General features: G+C 38.1%; 1 protein-coding gene across 3 annotated transcripts in view; it reads left to right on the top strand.

Annotated features, from left to right (window-relative positions):
* Positions 1–18,248, top strand: part of LOC116329825 (leucine-rich repeat-containing protein 51-like) — a 148,249-nt gene that overhangs the window by 9,724 nt on the left and 120,277 nt on the right. The window contains exons 4-5 of one of the 3 annotated variants that reach the window (XM_039616806.1): positions 6,840–6,921; positions 7,123–7,182. The gene's annotated coding sequence lies outside the window, so the exon portion shown is untranslated. Of the gene's footprint in view, positions 1–5,640; positions 6,922–7,122; positions 7,183–18,248 lie in introns of those variants that run through there. The other 2 variants (XM_039616807.1, XM_039616805.1) reach the window with 2 other exon arrangements.

Raw genomic sequence — 18,248 nt, 5'->3', positions numbered from 1 at the left:
AATCCAAGCAGTTACAAAGTAAATTCTAAGTGAAAAAGAGAAAAGAGTTGATCCCTGTTAACTGGTCAATTTCTAAACACAGAGGAAAATTTATTTAAGTGACTGATATTTGTTTTGTTGCATAAATCAGTTTGACCTCTTTTTGTTTAGTAAGTAAAATAAAAGTAGAAGGCGGGTGTGTAACGACTCATTTTCAGTTAATTATTTATACCTCTTTTCACAGGTAAGAGACACAAATGAGAGGCCGTGTAATTAATTCCAGTTTCGGGGAAAATGTTTGTAAATGCTGTCTGTTATATTCTTAGAAAGAAAATTGGAATAGGCAAAAATCATTATCGGTACTTTTCATTTAGAAAACAAATTTTAATGGGAAAAGAACATTTTAATCTGTGTATCTTTACTTGATGGTTAGGTAAGTGAATTAACTATAGCAACTATGTGATGTGGGATTAGGTTGTAAAGGTTAAGAAGAAAAGAAACAGATGGTGATTGAGATCAGAGATAAAGAGCCACTGCCAATTAATCCTGGTTAAGTGTTTTGCTCCTGTACGGTTCAAAACAATCATAAAAATGACTTGGTAACGTTTAAATATGTGGGCCCAATTAACAAAGACATACTTTTCCAGGTTTAATTTAAGCTAAAGATGAGCATCATAATAACAGTGACAGATTATTGTGCCAATATATGTAGTATAAAATATTTCTTTAACTTGAATGATTTAAACACAAATATGATATGAAAACTATCTTTTAATAATAATAATAATAATAATGTAATTTTATTAAATCATTTTAATGGACATTGTCAGAAGACACCAGCGAGGAGTCACAGAGAAAAGGAGGGGGTGGATACTGAGAGAAAGAACAAAGAATATAAGAGACTGAAAGAAGAATGAGCAGACAGAATTCACTGTTGAAGGCAGATAGAGGAATGGGCACAAGCGAGAGCACAGTATGGAAAGCACAGATAAAGAAACGAGAGTGAGAAAAAGAACTCTTAAAATGAAAAAAATATTTTAAAGGGGACCATATTATGTAAGAAAATGTCCAATAAGAATGAAAACTAAAAGTATGAATGACAGCTGCTAGCCACTAGTGGATGTAAGTGGCCAGGTAGTGATACTCGTCTCACAGGAACTAACAGCTTGTCAAATCACACGTTTGAGTTTCCTTCCTTTAGCAGGAAGTGATACCTGTCTATGAGGCGATGAGAGATGAATCTTCTCTTTTTGCCTGTAGACTTAGGCCTCAATCCACCTCTGATGCTGGTAGTAGACAGATAGACTGTAGGTAGCAGACTGCTGTGGCTACGCCCAAGGGGAAACAATAACTGCTATACTGTCACATGCCTAAATGTCCATGAAGATGTGTTTGAGTAAAATACCTTTGAAACGTTTTAAAATATTTTTTTAATTTCTGAGCAGATGCACTCTCTAAACTCTTGTACTTCTGGAATAATTCATTTTTTCCAATCAGATCGAAGTTTTGAGACTTTTCACTTTCTCCCAGCGTTGCACAGCCTTATTCACCTGTAGCCTCTGTCATTTGACATTTTCATTCCATGTACGGTTTGTTTGTGCATAATGATACACTTTTGTATAATTTTGGCAACAGATACCACAGCAGTGGATTCAATCAAATAATCAAAAAGTTATTGAAATGCTGACGTTCAAGGTGTTTAACAAAAGGGACTGGAGCTTATCCTGGATGTTATGAAGCAAGAGGTGGTGAACAAGCTGACCAGGCAGCCACTGAGCTGAAGGAGGAGCCCCGTTTGACTTAGTTAGCCTGTGAGACTTTGGAGGCAGCTGACAGGTACTGACAGGCAAACCGCAGCACAGCTCTGGCACAGGTTGAAGCAAAAACTCAGATGAAGCCATAGAATAAGACTTTCAGTCTGTATCAAAATGATACAGAACCTGGCAAATTGTCAGGTGACCAGAAGGGGAAAGCAGAACAGATTAATAAGCACTTTATTTAAATTTGAGGCTAAAAGCCTAAACTTCAATTACATCTTAAATATTTGATCTAAAATCCATCATGATGACAAAAATGCATCATTGTCCACTACCAGAAAGCATTACCCAAAATCACTAACCGAAATTTGGCTGTTTATGAATCAACAGTAACCAAGCTCTGGAAAATGATTAATGTAGTCTATCCTATTTTATTCTTTTTATTCTTATTTCTAATCCCTTTAAGGCTGAAAATGATGGAACTGCTGTCTTGTGGGTTGTTCTCCATTGCTATGTAAAAATTGAATCAAAGATAATGTAAATTACAAATTTTAGCTCCTTATAAAGAGCAATTGCTGCAATTAGGCATTCACTCAAGTAGATATTTCTTTTTTTTCTTTACAAGAAGCTAAAGTAAAACATTTGTTAAAATGGATATGCAGTGAGGTGTTTTAGAATGATGCCCTCACACTGCATATTATCATAAGGTTAAGAATATGTTCAGAGGGTTGCACTTAGTCTAGAGTCATTAGTTTGACAGATTATTTCCACCACTCTTATAGCATTTATGAATGGCCATTTATACCTCAGATGTACTCAGACACATCATTTTCAAAGTGAGTTTATGGCACTCATATCAGATGGAGATGCACATCATAAGGCGTAGAAGTCTGTTCCATTGAATGTATTCAGCCTGGCCTTATTTCCCCCCTCTTTTAGTATCCGAGGAACATTTTAATGCTGCATAATTTTCTGTAGTACAAAATGGGAGTCTCATGGTAGATGGTTCATATCTATAGTTCAGGGGGGAAAGTTTGTGAACTGTTGTCGAAACACCAGAATTTTTTTGCTGTGTTCACCCGCAAAGTATGGTCTGATCTTCATCATCAAGTCCCAAATACATATATATATATATATATATATATATATAAAAAACACACACCCTGACCAAACTAATAACACACAAACACTTTTTACGTTTTCATGTCTTCCCCTGAGCAATCATTCACAGTGCAGGCTGGAAAAAGTAAATAAGCTCTTGAATGTAATTTTGCAGTCCCATTTTGCTGCAAGAACCTCTATCGGGCATTTTTCGTAGATGCTTATGAGACTTGGACAGAGTTGAGAAATTTTGGACCATTTCTTGAACGGCTGTTGTCAGAAGCGGGCCACAACATGTGCACTGGGAAAAGGCCAGGACTCAGATGTAGCCATTCCAAAACATGATTTTTTCTTTATTTGCTTTTCTTGTTTTTTTATTTGTTCTGCTGATGATTTAATTGTGTGCTCTGGGTAATTGTCACGTTGGATCATTCAACCTCTCAGTGTCCTTGACTACTCCATAGATTATCCTTGGGGTCTGTTTTAAAGCATTTTTGTTCAGTTAAGTGTGGAGTATTTTCATACAAGCACTATCTTTCCATAAGTTTCAAGTGGTTCAAACTAGCTCAAATATTGAACTCTTCTCATTTATAACACCTGTTAGTTGTCAAATACTCATCACTACTACATAAAGACATGGATAAAGTGTTATTTGTGCAATCAATATTGTATTTGTGAATAACTGTCAGTTAGATGGAGGTCAGATCACATTTATTAGTAATATAGTTGGAAACATTGTAATTCCAAAGGGTTCGTGAACTTCATTGTACTTTAGATTGGTTATCTTCCTGTTCACTGGTCTCATTTTAACTTTTAATTCCAGTTACACCTTGAGATAGTTATGGGTCATGGGTTTATAGGTTTAGAAATGTGAGGCAGTGAGAATATCACTAGAGCGAAATGATCAAAATCAAATATCACAGCACTGATCTGTCAACTACCAGAGTTTCCATCAATATTTGCTGTTCAACAACAAAAGGAAACTTTGTAAAACTGCAAACTACTCAGTTTTTCATGCTGCAGTTACCTGGTATAAAGCTTTGAGAGCATTCATTCATTCATTTAAGTCTTTGTAATCATTCACAACTTCAACCACAACTCGTGCGGTTCACTCTACCATGAGATAATACATGACTCTCGTCCCAGTGTACCATCAGGGTCCAGACGTCTGTTCAACAGCTTCTCCTCCTCAAAATAATAGTATTGTTATGGTCCTTAAATTTATGGCTTAAAGGAACCCAACATCTAAGATGCCACAATAATGGAAATACAGATTCCTATAAAGGACAAACAGAAGCAAAAAGAGATGGGAGTCATGGATAAAACAAACAAGGAAGAAGACCATCAGCCAACCACAGAATGAGTTGTCAGAATCAGGCTTATCCCCTAAACTAAATCTGGAAAACCAGATTAATAGAAACTAACACTGAAAACAGTAGTGTTTTTTGTTTTATTTTTCTATTCAAATAAAAATTCTTATACTCCAAATGTTTTTGATAAGTTAAAGGTCTGGTTAGTTCAGCAACCTTCGAAGCTACGAAGCTATACTGTCGTAATAGATGCAGGATGTGATTTAGCATTATCTTATCACCAGTCACTTTATTTGGTAGACTACTTTGCTAGTACCAGGTTGGACTCTGGTCTTCAAAACTGCCTTAAATAAATCTTAGCTGTATAAATTCAACAAAGTGCTTGAAGCATCCTGAAAGATTTTGCTTGAGACAAGATCGTATCATTCAGTTTCCTCAGATTGGCTGGACTTCCATGATGCAAATGTTCCTCCACATATGTTGGATAAGGATCTAGTGACTGTTGAGGCCATACTCAAGACACCCAAATAGAAATCCTAGTAAACCAGCAGTTTCTGAAATATTCTGATGAACACATCTGGCCTGAGCAATGATGTTACATTCAAAGTCACTTAAATGACCTTTCTCCCCATTCTGATGCTTGATTTGAACTTTAGCAGGTTGTATTGACTATGCTTACATGACTAAATGCAGTTACCTTTTTCTTGTATGTTTTTAATTTGTAATTCCTTGTTCAAAGACCTGAATGTTGGGTGAACTGGTGCACCTAAACTGGTTGTTGGTTTAGCCCTGTAAGAGACTTGTCACCTGCCCAGGGTGTACTCCACCACCAGTGCAACTCCAAGCTGGTTGAGTAGTTATAAAAATGGATCTATGATGATGGAAACTGACTTACTTTTAAAGTAAGTGGGATAATCCCCTATTTGGAGTAGGCCAAATCCTTCTCCATGTTGACCATTATTGACTAAACAATGTTTGAAATGACAGACTGGTTTTGTTTCTGTAATCACTAATTAACTCCTTCAATCTTTCTCTCAATGTGGTTCACTGCCTCTTTTCTTTGCACTCTTTTGTTTCAACAGTTTGTTATTCTAGTTTCTCTCAAGACCTCCTTTCAGTCCATCTGAGCTTCAGTCTGTCATCCAAAAGCCTCCCTGTGTTCTTTCATTTCTTCTGCTCCCCTAAGTCTCTGCTCACTCCCTGAATTAAGACTAGTTTTATAGGAGGGAATCAGCCGTGTTATTATCATCAGCAGCGCTGACTAATGTCCCTTTACACAAGCCTCGTAATGCAACAATCAATTCGAGGCTTTAATTATTAAGTGAGTATTGGTGTGCGGCTTGCATTAGCAGAGTTGGAGACTCATAAATGATTAAAGATATTCAGTCTGACCCAGCATTGTGTGTATATTTGTGTGTGTCTAAAAGAAAGATTGAGAAAGCAGGGTTTAGAAATATACCGCCTTGTCGATGTACAAAAAGCTTTTGACTCGGCATGAAAGATTGCAGAGTAAATTAAGTGAATGCAGTATTGCTGGTAAAAAAAATCCATGAATAATAATGATGAATATGCAGTAAAAACATGATTTTATAAGGAGGCAGAATGTGACAGGGCTGGAGGTTCACCTCTAATGCTTATAGATAAAGTTGGCTATAAACTAGACCCGCGCCACACACAGCCACCTGCCCTCAGCCCCCCCAAAGAAAGTCTTTGACATGAAAATGATATATCTCCTCTGACAATCCTATCACATCATAGCGCCCCACACTCATCCCCTCCCCAGCGCTGCTATTGCACAGACCAAATCGCAGGTTTTGATACTGATCAACTTAAAGTAATGCCAGCTAAATGTTGCTTTTGAAACCTCTCAAGTCTTACAGCTTTCTCCGTCAATTGAATGCCCATCCAAGGTTTACTTTCAGTTTCTAAAATGTTCTATCTGTACCCTTTTGCCTCTCTAAGCAGCAGGTCTCTCCTTTTCTTTTGCCTGGCGCAGTTTACACAGTTGCTCAATTTACCCAGTGTCCAAAACACAGACCAAAAGGTACTCAGAGTGTCATGGTACTGGCTCTGTGACCAGGTGTTTTGTGTGTGTTTTAGTTATATTCTTTGATTATTGTAATTCATTTGGTTTTGGTTCTGCTTGTTTTCTATTTTCAGTCCTAGGATTTTGGACTTTGTCTCCATGTTCCCTCTGTCTTCCAGTCAGTCGTGTTTCTGTCTCAGTGTCTCGTCTGCGTCTTTGTGTTTGTCTTGTGTTTTATTTTGATAGTTCATGTCCTGTGTGCAGTGTATCGGGTTTTGCTTCCCCTTGTTAGGTCTGATTTGCCCCAGCTGTGTTAACACCTGTTCCCCATCCTCTCGTTGTCCGGCTTGTGTTTAAGTCCTGTGTTTTTCTTTTATAGTTGTCGTGTTGTATCTGCTTCATTTTGTGTGTTGTCTCTTTGTTCCCTGGTTTGAAGTGTTAATTCTGAGTTTCCAAGTTCAGGTTTTTCTTTTTGTTTGTTTTTCATGAGTTTATTTAATGGAGTGTTTTTCCCAGCAATAAAGCTGCCGTATTAAGTTACGTTTCCGTGTTCGAGTCCTGCAATTGGGTCCTTCCTCCTGCCTGCCCCACAGCAAACCTTGACACCGAGGGAAACGGCACTTGTCCCTCCTACTTATTGTGGAGTGTAACCTTTGTTTTCTTCAGAGATTTCATGCGCGATGACAGACAGAACTGCATAGTGAAAGTGAAGCTTATGAGGAACCATGAAGTCATTATTCCATAGCAAGTACATTGTCCAATCAAAATTTCCTTTAAATCGATAAGATGATGCCAAACATAAAGATTATTTCCTGTTTTAAATGATGTATAAGTGATTAATCTGTCAGATGTATCAAATCAGTTGAAAAAGCAGAATTTGTCTCCTTTTTTTTTACCTTTTCAAGTTTTCTGAAAGTTCTGATCTCCAACCCTTTATCACTTCTTTCAGGACGTTAGTCTGCTCAGTGTTCTTCAAGGCAGATGTCCTCCCAGATGCATACTACAACCAGTAAGTGCTTCCTTCTTGCTTTGTTCGTGTGAAGTAGAAAAGCTTTTGCTTCATGAAGATTTATTTAATCGTGCAAACTGTACAACTTCCCTGAAAACTAGCTCAAATATTGAACTATGATTTCTTGAGATGAGATCATTACATTGCTAGCCCCAAGGTGCAAGGTTTTCTGCAAACCTGCCGAAAATCACTAAATGCTTACGTTCAACTCAGAAAGAGAATGTTTGGCATTTCTGCTTAAACAGTGACTGCAATAATTGCTTGTTGAAAAAGCTGACAAATGTTTTTGTGTGAATCAACAAAAAGCTCCACTGAGCAACCATTTCAGCTTTTCATTTCCTCAAATTCATAGCAAGTTTAGCATCTGTGGCATCGCAATTAAGTTGGAAATAGACTGACGAAACGGCTAGACTGACAAACTCAGGATCCACTTTCTGGCATTTTTCTGGTCTTTCAACTACATTACACATTCTCTGTGCACAATGTTTGCTCAGTTGTCACTGGGGATACATCTGTTGACAAGTTCAAGAATAAACTTTCCAGGTAAAACGATTTGGAGATGATCTTTTAACCTCTAAAGTCAACCTGCAGGAAGAAAGCAGAGCTACCATTCTATATCATCTTTGTGCAGTATGATACAGTTTTTATATGGCAATAGGCCAATCGTGAGGTGACTTGTAAACCTTGGTTGGCCTGAGGCAGAGCAGTTCAGCACACTGTAGTACTGATGACTCACTACATGCAGCACTATGTTTTCCTTTTCTTTGAATGTCAGATTATGCCAGGCAGTTTCTGTGCATGCTCTGCTGCAATACAGATACATATCATAAAGTATAGAGCAATAGACATATATACCTCCTTAAACTGTTGGTTGATATAAGCATGATGTCATGCTGCAATTTTGTGAATTAGGATGTCATAAATTTTCTGTTTATTTGCACATGCTTGTATGAATGAAAATCTCACTGCGTCTCTTAAGGAAGTCTTCCAAATTTCTGAGAGCTTTAGTTTGCTTGATGCTGGCTTAAACCCGGTACAATGTCTGACTAGGTGGTATGAGAGAGGGCATGGAGCTAATTGCTTCTGATTGCATATGATGTGAATTAAATAATCTTCCTACTTTGCTTCTTTTCTCGGATTGACTGTGTGTGCCTGTGACCGCACATGTGTACAGTGTATACGTCTTGCCTGCACGTGCAGGTGAAGTCATGTGTAGGGGTGTGTTTTATTTAATTTATTTTATTATTTTTTGGGGTTGAGTCTTTGAAATCCACTAATGTGAATCTAGTCAGTGGATGCCTACGGTCTGAGGAAATCAAGTGGAAAAGTGTGAAAAGCTTGGGTTGTTCAGGTGTAAGCTTTGTAGTTATAAGGTCTTTGATATTTGGCAACTTTATAAAGCCAAGCCAGACGGAGCGTGCAGGTAGGAGCAAGAGAAATTACCTCAAAGCTGATCTAGGATACACAAAACTTGCATGAAAATTCACTAACATTTCATTTTAATTTTATTTATTTTTTTATTATTCATTTTCATAGCTTGCTGTAAATTCAAGCGGAGGTTAAAGTGGGATACTGCAGGCAAGTGGTGCATTAAAGAGACACGCCTCACTTACAAGTTATTTGTATTATGAGCTCTGCAAGATCCAACTGCATTCTACAGTATTAAAACTCCTGAATCACACTTCGTTGTTTTGTTGTGAAACTGAGAAATAAGAGTAGAGATTTACTGAGTTATACACAAATACAGTATATGAAGCAAAAGAGTTTGCAACTCTAATGAGCTTGAATGTGAACATGTGATATGGCCATTTTTTTCACTATAGCCTAAACTCTTAGGGAGGCATCATTGTAGTTTCTTTAAATAGTCATCAGGATTAGTTCTCCAGGCTTCTTGAAAGACATTCAAAGCTCTTTTGATGGTGGCTGCCTTTTGTTCTGTTCTCTGTCAAGATGAACCCACACTGCTTCAGTAATATTAAGATCCAGGCTCTGGAAACCAAAGTGTTCCTGTGTTTTTTCTATAAAGGTATGCATTTATTGTATTGGCAGTGTGGGATTACCAGTCAGATGCCTTCCAGATGATATTGCATCAATCCAAGTATGACTGCTTTTCTGTGTTCATAATTCCTTCCAGACCACTGTAGACAATTACTGTTGTCTTAACTATCTTAATCTATTCTGTGCACAGTAACATTTTAAACCAGAAATTTCAATTTTCAAATCAGCACTCCCTAAAACCTGCAGCCACTGATTGCCAGTGTTCTTGTGGAATTTGGCATAGCTCAATCTTTTCATCTTCTTTCAGGATGGCTTCTTGACAAGCACCTTTCCACTGAGACCATTTCTGATGCACCATACTGAAAATGCCAGGATTGTGGTTAAATGCTCACCTTGATGGTGGAAAAATGTATCAGTGGCATTTTTCATAGTTTCAACAAAAGAATTTGGAACAAAAGACCTTTAGAAAGCCTGAAGAATTATTGCTAAAGATCACTTTTAAAAACATGACAGCAATGACCAAACGGTGACCATGAAGTGGGCCAATGTTTGGTGAATACTGTGAATGACAATACACTGCTTTAGAAAGCACTGTGAGATGACATGGATGGATTGAATTGCCAATGTAAGTTGGTGAGCAGCCACTACAATCAAAAATAATCTCCTAATTTCCTCTTGAATCTCCTACAGTAGCGACTCTCACAAGTACACCCTGCTTTATCCTCCTTTTAACTCTGTTTCAACCATAACTAACAATCATAATGTATTCAAAAAATGAAACTAACGAACCATAAATTTCTCAGGAAGTTTGTTCAGGAAGTTTAAGACGAAGGAGCCAAGGGCTGTTTACCTGATGTCTTTTTGAAACCAGAGTGACCCCTTGCGAGCCATTAAAACCATTAGACCTGCATAAATGTCGTGTAAAATCTTTCAATTTACTACTACTTATCATTGAATTAGCAGAATTCTTTTGTTTTAAGCATTCAAAATTAAGCATTGCGTAAAGTGAGAGTTTCTTCATCACTGACATAGCTGGTATATAACATATTTTGGTGAAAGCAACTGCATGCAAGCTCACAAGATAAATATAGCGTGTACATATACAGTAGAAAAGGATGTAATAGCACTACTGAAGGTTAAACCCTCCAGTGGTGTTTAGCATATGAGAATAGATTCCCATTTTTGATATTTACTGTAATTTCTTGTAGATTTCACTATTCATTATCATTACCCCGGTCTGGCATTTGGCATACTGGGGAATCTTTTTTAAAAATCCAGACTCCTCGTGGATATCATTTTAGTATTAATAAATCCGAGAAAAAAAGAGGATTCTAGTAAACAAAAATAACCTCACGATGGGCATACACTTCAGATAAATTCAGTTCAAGTTTTCCAAAAGGGGAAGAAAATGCAAAAGAGTTGCAGATTCTCTCAGAGTGAAATGATGCATAAATATGGATTAGAAAATAATGCATAATTAATCTATCATGTTGGGCTGTAATGTGTGCTTTTACATATATACATAATACATAAACAGTGAAGATTTCAGGATTTAGAAGTGGAATTTTAGTAATAAAGTGAAAGAAAATTTGGGTATTTTTCACTAAAACGCTCACTCTAAGGGGATCAGTGTGTGCAGAGTGGGTTTGTGGTGGTTCAAAATGGTTTTGTTGTGTATATTTATGGGAATTTGCACATGCATGTATGTTTTGAGCTCCTCATAATTCTGTCTGAACGCAAGTACATAAATCATTCAGTTTATAGAGCAGCAACACGTGATCAGAAGTTGAAGAGACCTAAATCTTGTCGAGCAGACATTCACATTCAAGTACATTCACTGCATGAATGTGTTTAATCAAACACACAGCAGTTGGAACAAGCAGCACATAAGCTTAAGCACGACACCTCAGACTTCCAGCAGTCAGCGTGAACACTCTGATGAACACTCTGTTATAGACCAAACTTTCCTGGTGTTTTTTGTTAGGCCGCCAACATTCACTGGCATGACTTTACATTGTGTCAACCCCCATGTTTCAGCAATAGCACAGGGCCCATATTCGGCCCACTGGCAAACCGCACTGTTGTTTGCTTCTCGCCTAATGTCTTTGCTTACATCAGTGGTATTTCATTAAGCTATTTAACATGATTTATTGATATACAAAATTCAATTATGCTATTTGGTGATTACCCTTTGATGGCCCATCGCAACAGAATGAAATCCCAGCGGCGATAAGAATTAGGGTAGGACCGCTCGGAGTCTAGATGCTGGTGATGAAGATAAGATGGAGGCTTGGCTGTAGTGACTTGGGAATAGGTGAGCTGAATGCAGGAGTCTGCTGTTTAGGGAGAATGAAAGATGAGCAGGGCAGTTTAAAGTAGAGATGGCACGATACCACTTTTTTATGTCCGATACCGATATCATAAATTTGGATATCTGCCGATACCGATATTAATCCGATATAGTGGGTTTTTTAATCAATAAAACTGTTTTTTTAATATCTTGCTGCATTTTGTATAAGTTCATACTCAAGTTTAAATAAACAACAACACTAAAGCTATTCTGTTATACCTGTATGTAAAAAATACACTGCACCCAAAATATTTCATAGTTCATCAATATTGATCAATCTAATAAACTTAAACCTACTCCATCCTCCCTATTCTGGTATTTTAAAGAATACTTAGCAGAAATATTAAGCAACCTAACTAATAGGGTTGCAAACTCCCAGCAAAAGAAAATAGGGAACCACCGCCCACTCTCCATCTCATGATGCTTAATCGACATAATCAACTTTAATTTGATGCAGTGTGAAAAAAAATTCACAGAAATAAATTATTTTTCAAGAATAATTAAATAGATTCAACATCTTTCTTCAACAGAACTGCAGACTGCACAGATGGTATCTTCCCAAAGGAAAAAGTACTATAGCTTACTAGGGTATATTAGACTTAACAGTTACTATATACAGTAATGGACTTCTATACATTTTACATCAGATTAAAACTTTGGGTGTAAGATTCAGATAATTATTTATTAAAAGCTAGATATTTTAAATGAGAATAAGAAAGAAAAGTATGTCTTTGTGCCCCCTTTTCCCTGTTAATGCCCTATCGGCCCCCCTGGCTAAACGTTGCTAGATCCGCCCCTGCACAGTTACCAGCGTCAGCTACGTAGAAAAGGATCCTGGTCTAGAAAGTAATATTAAATAAATTCTAACGACAGCTTATCAAGCTTAAACGTGCTGCTGTTGTTCAGCTGCTGTTTTCCTCTTTCTGGTGCAAAGTGGGCCAAAAACAAAGAAGAGAGACGGACTCCCGACAGAAAAGCCGATCAGCTGATCATTAAGGAGTTTCATGAAGTAGCGGCAGGAGAGGGAGAGAGAAGAGGCAGTCGCTCCATATATCGGTGGTTAAGCTTAACGTAGGTACGCTTTACAAACATTCAGAGATGAACTTACACACTTGCTTTACTTCTCTCTGGGATAACTTCCTCGGAGATGAAATGCTGGATTGCTAGTGAGGCTACAAATAAACACAGCGCTCTATCACGTGAGGCACACTGCTCCGACGTGCTACGGTTATGAGCTGAGTTACGCCGTGTCGCAAGTTTTGTGAGGTGTTTTTTTGATATTTAATGGATCGGATTACATTTTTTATTTCTCGCCGATATCCGATCCAGTAATTTACGTCAGTATCGGACCGATACCGATACCTAATATCGGATCGGTCCATCTCTAGTTTAAAGTAGGCATAGTGGAGGCTGACTGGCTTGAAGAAGGCAGCCAGGATGATGATTGGACTATACTGTGGCAATGATGTCAGCATTGACTTTTACTGCATGGGAAAGTGGAAGTGATGTAAAAGAATTGAGTAGAAGCCAAATGCCTGGGAAAGCAGACAGATGACTGAATACAGATCTTATTGAACTTATGTAAAAGCTTAATTTATATCCATCACTGCTAACCGGTCGCAGCAGATCGCTGCCCCTGCATCAGCCTGGCTCTGCAGGATCTTTCTTCCTGTTAAAGGGGGAAGTGGGAGAATTTTTTTCCCCACTGTCACCAAGTGCTTGCTTAAAAGGGGTTGTTTAGTTGTTGGGATTTTCTCTCTGTTATTGTAGGGTCTTTATCTTACAATATAAAGTGCCTTGAGGTGATTGTTTTGATTTGGTGCTATATAAACAAAATTGAATTGAATTTCATAATATGAAGCTATTCTTAATCACATACTTTCATGTTTTTGTTGTCAGACAAATGTACAAGCAGTGTTGGGAAGGTTACTTTTAAAATGTATTCCACTACAGAATACTGAATACATGCCCCAAAATGTATTTTGTAACGTATTCCGTTACGTTACTCAATAAGAGTAACGTATTCTGAATACTTTGGATTACTTAAGATATTATCATGCTTTTTACAACTACATGAATGTACTATTGCTGTGTGATTTATTACTATTAATGAAGGTAATAATCATGTGCAGTTCTGAAAGCAATGCCAACTGGATTTTTAAATCTTAATATAAATGAGTAACAGTAGGGTGGACATTAGGTAAGGCTGCACTTTTTGCAGCGATCACGTATAGAAAACTATTCTGCACGTATATAAAACACGTCCGCGGCTCCGAAAACTAGCTTTACTTTGTTGTCTGGGTCAACTTTGCTAGCGAGAGACAGAGAGAGGCGATGAAAGGATGCTCCAACAGAAACTTATTGTTTCAGAGGAAAACACGAACACAGTGTACAGTCGAGTCTTAATAGCTTACTTACAACTGGGCTCGTCAGGCACTCTTTGTGGCTGCAGTGGTTATTATTATATTTACATGCTTCCATCTCCCGTTTCTGGTCGGTGACAGCTCATACTTTTCTCTTTCCTCCCTCCCTCGCTCACAGACACATAACGGGTATGGCAGTCCATTCTCCCTGCAGCACGGACTACACTGCCCATGAGGCTACATTCTTTAGGGCGATGCCTGTAACACTCTGCCTATTGCCTTAATATTAAATCATTTTTACAAATATTTCTTCACGTCATTATGAGACGTAAGATTGAGACACAGGCATTAGGGCCTCTTAATGCGTGTTTTGTTTGGGTTTCCACCGGCGTGGAATTACCAAAAATAGAGAGGGCATAGCCTAACATATGAAACAGGAAAAGATCCCTGTGTAATCCCTTTATTTCAACAAAGTAACTGTATTCTGAATACCACCTTTATAAATGGTAACTGTAACAGAATAGAGTTACTGATATTTTGTATTTTAAATACGTAACAGCGGTACATGTATTCTGTTACCCCCCGCCCCCCCCAACACTGTGTACAAGCATGAAACGGTGACACAAATGTAAACCAGCCTTTTAACCCATTTTCTAACTTGCACCTCTTCTTGGCTTTTGTGCGATTTTTGGCTTATTGTTAGTGGACACACTGATACTGACAGATATGACGATAACTTATGTTAGGCCTCATTTTTGAATCACTACCTTTTTGTGGGGAGGAAACAGGAGCTCAAATGGAGGGCTGGACACAGTGTAAAGGATGTCCTGTAGCAATATACAATATAAAAACATATAGTGTTTTTAACATTAAAGGATGCAAACTTGTCCTTTTAGCCCTCCCAAAATGACGTTTCAAATACATTTGTACAGTTGTTTATTTTTACCCTGAAAGTCGTATTTAATACCGACAGTGATTCTTTTAATAAACTTTGCCAAAGATGATGGTAGCTCAATGTGTTTTATCACATGGGATTGTAGTGGTGGTCACAGATAACAGGAAAATGCATATATTTCTGTTAAGCAGCACAACCCGGACTGATTGTGGATCAGCCAGTTCACTCACCAACTGAGAAGCTCTTCACTAGCGTATATACTGCCAGGTGGCTGATTGCTGAATGAAGCTAACTGTGCACTGGCTCCTCATAAGAAATGGGTGGCAGCTGAGCTCTTGATACACCCACACAATAGACAGACTTGCTAGAGCTGTAGCAGACAGATTTTTCTAATTTTAGTTCTGCACACAACCATAGTTTTTAATCAAACAACTGAGATGCGACTGAAGTAAAGAATATCAACTTTAGTTCAAGCAGTTCAAAAACAATTTACAGCATCGACTGTTTAAACTTTTACAGCTTTCCCATTTTCCCATTTGCTGTCCTTGACAACCTGACCTCTAGAGCCCATGGACATCACCAAATATTCTGTTGGCTCCCTTAAGATGTTTTACTGCTTTGATGGAGCCATTTGAAGGGACATCCTATTCCTTTGTCTTGAAAATTTCTTGGGTTGCATCTGAATTATGCTTTGGGTTTATAGCCATTTGCACTGATCAGTTTTGTAGCATTTGGCTGAATCTGAGGAGAGAGCATAGCCCTGTACATTTCAGAATTCATCCTGCTACTTCCATCAACACATCATCAATTAACTCTAGTGACCTGGTTCCAGTGGCAGTCAGACATGCCAATTCCCCTCTACCGTGTTTAACAGATAATTTGGTGTAATTTGAAACATGAGTAGTTAAGTTTCCCTGTGAATACTTTCCTCTTCTTATAATCTGATTCATCATTATTTTTCTTTCCATCCTTTTCCAAGGAACTGTGCAGGATCTGTTAGTTGTTTTCTGGCCTAAGTCTAATCCAGATGTCCTGTTCTGTGTGTAACCAGTGGGTTGCACGTTTTTGTAAATGGTGCAACCCACCCTTTTTGCTTTTCTACTCTCGCGGAGTACTCAAAGCGCTCTATACAACATGCCACATTCACTCAATCGGTTAGTATCTTGCCCAAGGATACTTGACATGCAGACTGGAGGAGCCAGGGATCGAACCACCAACCTTCCGATCAGTAGGTGACCTGCTCTACCTCCTGAGCTACAGAGGGTTTCTGTAAACTCTGTCAACAACAAGGTGCATTCATGTAGGCCTGTCTTGACTGCATCCAACAGAATGTTTACTTAGATGTAGGGAAGATGGTTTTCTCAACCATGGAAATAATTCTGTCATCATGCATTTCACATCTGCAGTCTTTCGGGCTTTTTGGTGTTGCTTTGCCATGCCCAGTTCGTTCCTGCTGTCTAAGAATGCATCATATTCTTGATCTAGCAACAGATTTCCTTTTTTTTTTTTTCTTTTTCTTTTTCTTGCCTAAAGATGGCCTTCTTCATTTGCATCAGCATCTCTTTGGACCTCAAGTTGAAACTTTCAGTGAAATGCTACCAAAAGCAAGTTCAATACTTGAAATCACCTCCAGATCTATTTAACTTATAATGAAGTAATGAAGGGACAAAGCTTTATCTGCCCACCCAGCTGCTGCTCTGTCAATTGTCCAACTGCTTTTGAGCCTCTGGAACTTTGTATAAAAATGTCTGTAATTCCTAAACAGTTAATGTAATACTTTTATTAAAGCTGAAAGTTTGTCCTTCAGTTTTATCTTTATTATACAGAGGCCAGATTACAATATTACAGATTATTGTCATTATCCAGTTTATCGAAATATTGACTGGTTGCTTTCCTATCCTTCACTTTTTAAAAGAAGTGTTCAAAACCGACTCTTCCACAACTTACCTGCTCATTTGCTTTTAATTGGTTGGATTTTTTTCCCAAATCACAGAGTCAAGTTAAGCTGTCCGCTACTGGATACAAAGTCAGCTGTAAAAAGAAACTGTTGGGTATTATTAGGCTATTTACTGCTCCATTTGTGGTTTTATGGCTGACGCGATGCTCTCAGGAAATGAGTTTGAAAATGCTTTGTTAGCGGGCAGAGGATTATGAGATTGGGGTCCCAGAAATAGTTTGGCTGCACAGTAGGGCACTGAAACTCAGTAATTACAGAATCTCTCCTGTTTCCTGTGTTGTTACTGTCTCATTTTCCTTGGACTGGCAGCCTTTGCATCTGTTTTATATCTTAGATATTTTTATGAACTGGAATACTGTAGTGTCACAGTTTTCTGACCTTATCATAAGTGGGTGCAAATCAATACAAAGCTGCTTTGAGTGATCACCCCTAACTATGATAAAATATTTCTATTCTGGTCAAGTCTCCTTCAAGATGACGATACCTAACCACACTCGGGCCCGAAGGTCACTAACTTGCAACTGCTTATTGAAATACTCTTTAAAATTCAAAATACTCTTGTATCTTGTGAAATCAACTAGTTATCTCCAAAGTATACTACATTATAGTGTTTAGTAGTGTCTAGTTCTTGGATTGTTTAGCTTGTTGTTCCAAAATTTCCTTTAGATGTTTAGTTAGTTGACTGGTGTCTGCGATGACCAAAACACATTCACATTATTTTCTCACTAATCAAACCAGTTAGTGACCCTCGGGCTCTAGTGATGTTAGGTATCGTTATCCTGAAGGAGACCTGACCAGAATAGAAATATTTTATCATAGTTGGGGGTGATCACTCAAAGCTGCTTTGTATTGATTTGCAATGACTCTTCCTTTAAGAGGTTACAGGCAGCCAAACCATCACAGCAAAATGCTTCCCCCAGCGTGACGAAGCAACCGGGCTCTCCAACTCTGTGGGTCAAGCATTCTGGCCTTTACAGTTCTCTTGCTGTGTGCCATACATGCACTCTCCCACTTATCGATGATGACTCATCTGACCACATTTGGTTTTTGTTGACCTGTGTGACCATTTATTTCATCACTAAACTCTGACATGCATTTTTCTTTTAATGAGGGGTTGATTCACGGTATCGTCATGGCTGAACATCAGTTTTGGCCAGGATTCACCCTGTTGACTAATCGGCCTATTGGCAAATAAGATAACATTTTCTGATGTCTGTGATGTGCCACGTCAATTTTGTTCTGGCTTGATGTTCAAAGATATAGTGATGAAAAGATGACTTGTATTTTCTTTTTAAAAATCATTTCTTATGCTTAGGAGGGGATCAGTTAACACCAAAATTGTTATTTTGAGCGTTTTTGCTTAAGATAATACAATCTGTGCATTCCTACATAATCCCTGGCAACATAAATGTTAATGGGCTTTTTCTGCTGACAGTCTTGCCATTCACTTGAGCTTCTGTTATTCCTTACGTGTTACGGTAATGCACGAGTACTATGGTATTT

The sequence above is a fragment of the Oreochromis aureus genome, linkage group 8 (genome assembly GCF_013358895.1).
Source record: "Oreochromis aureus strain Israel breed Guangdong linkage group 8, ZZ_aureus, whole genome shotgun sequence".
NCBI classification, from domain to species: Eukaryota; Metazoa; Chordata; class Actinopteri; order Cichliformes; family Cichlidae; genus Oreochromis; species Oreochromis aureus.
Note: the sequence above shows the minus strand (reverse complement) of the source record. Positions and strands in the feature narration are given on the sequence as shown.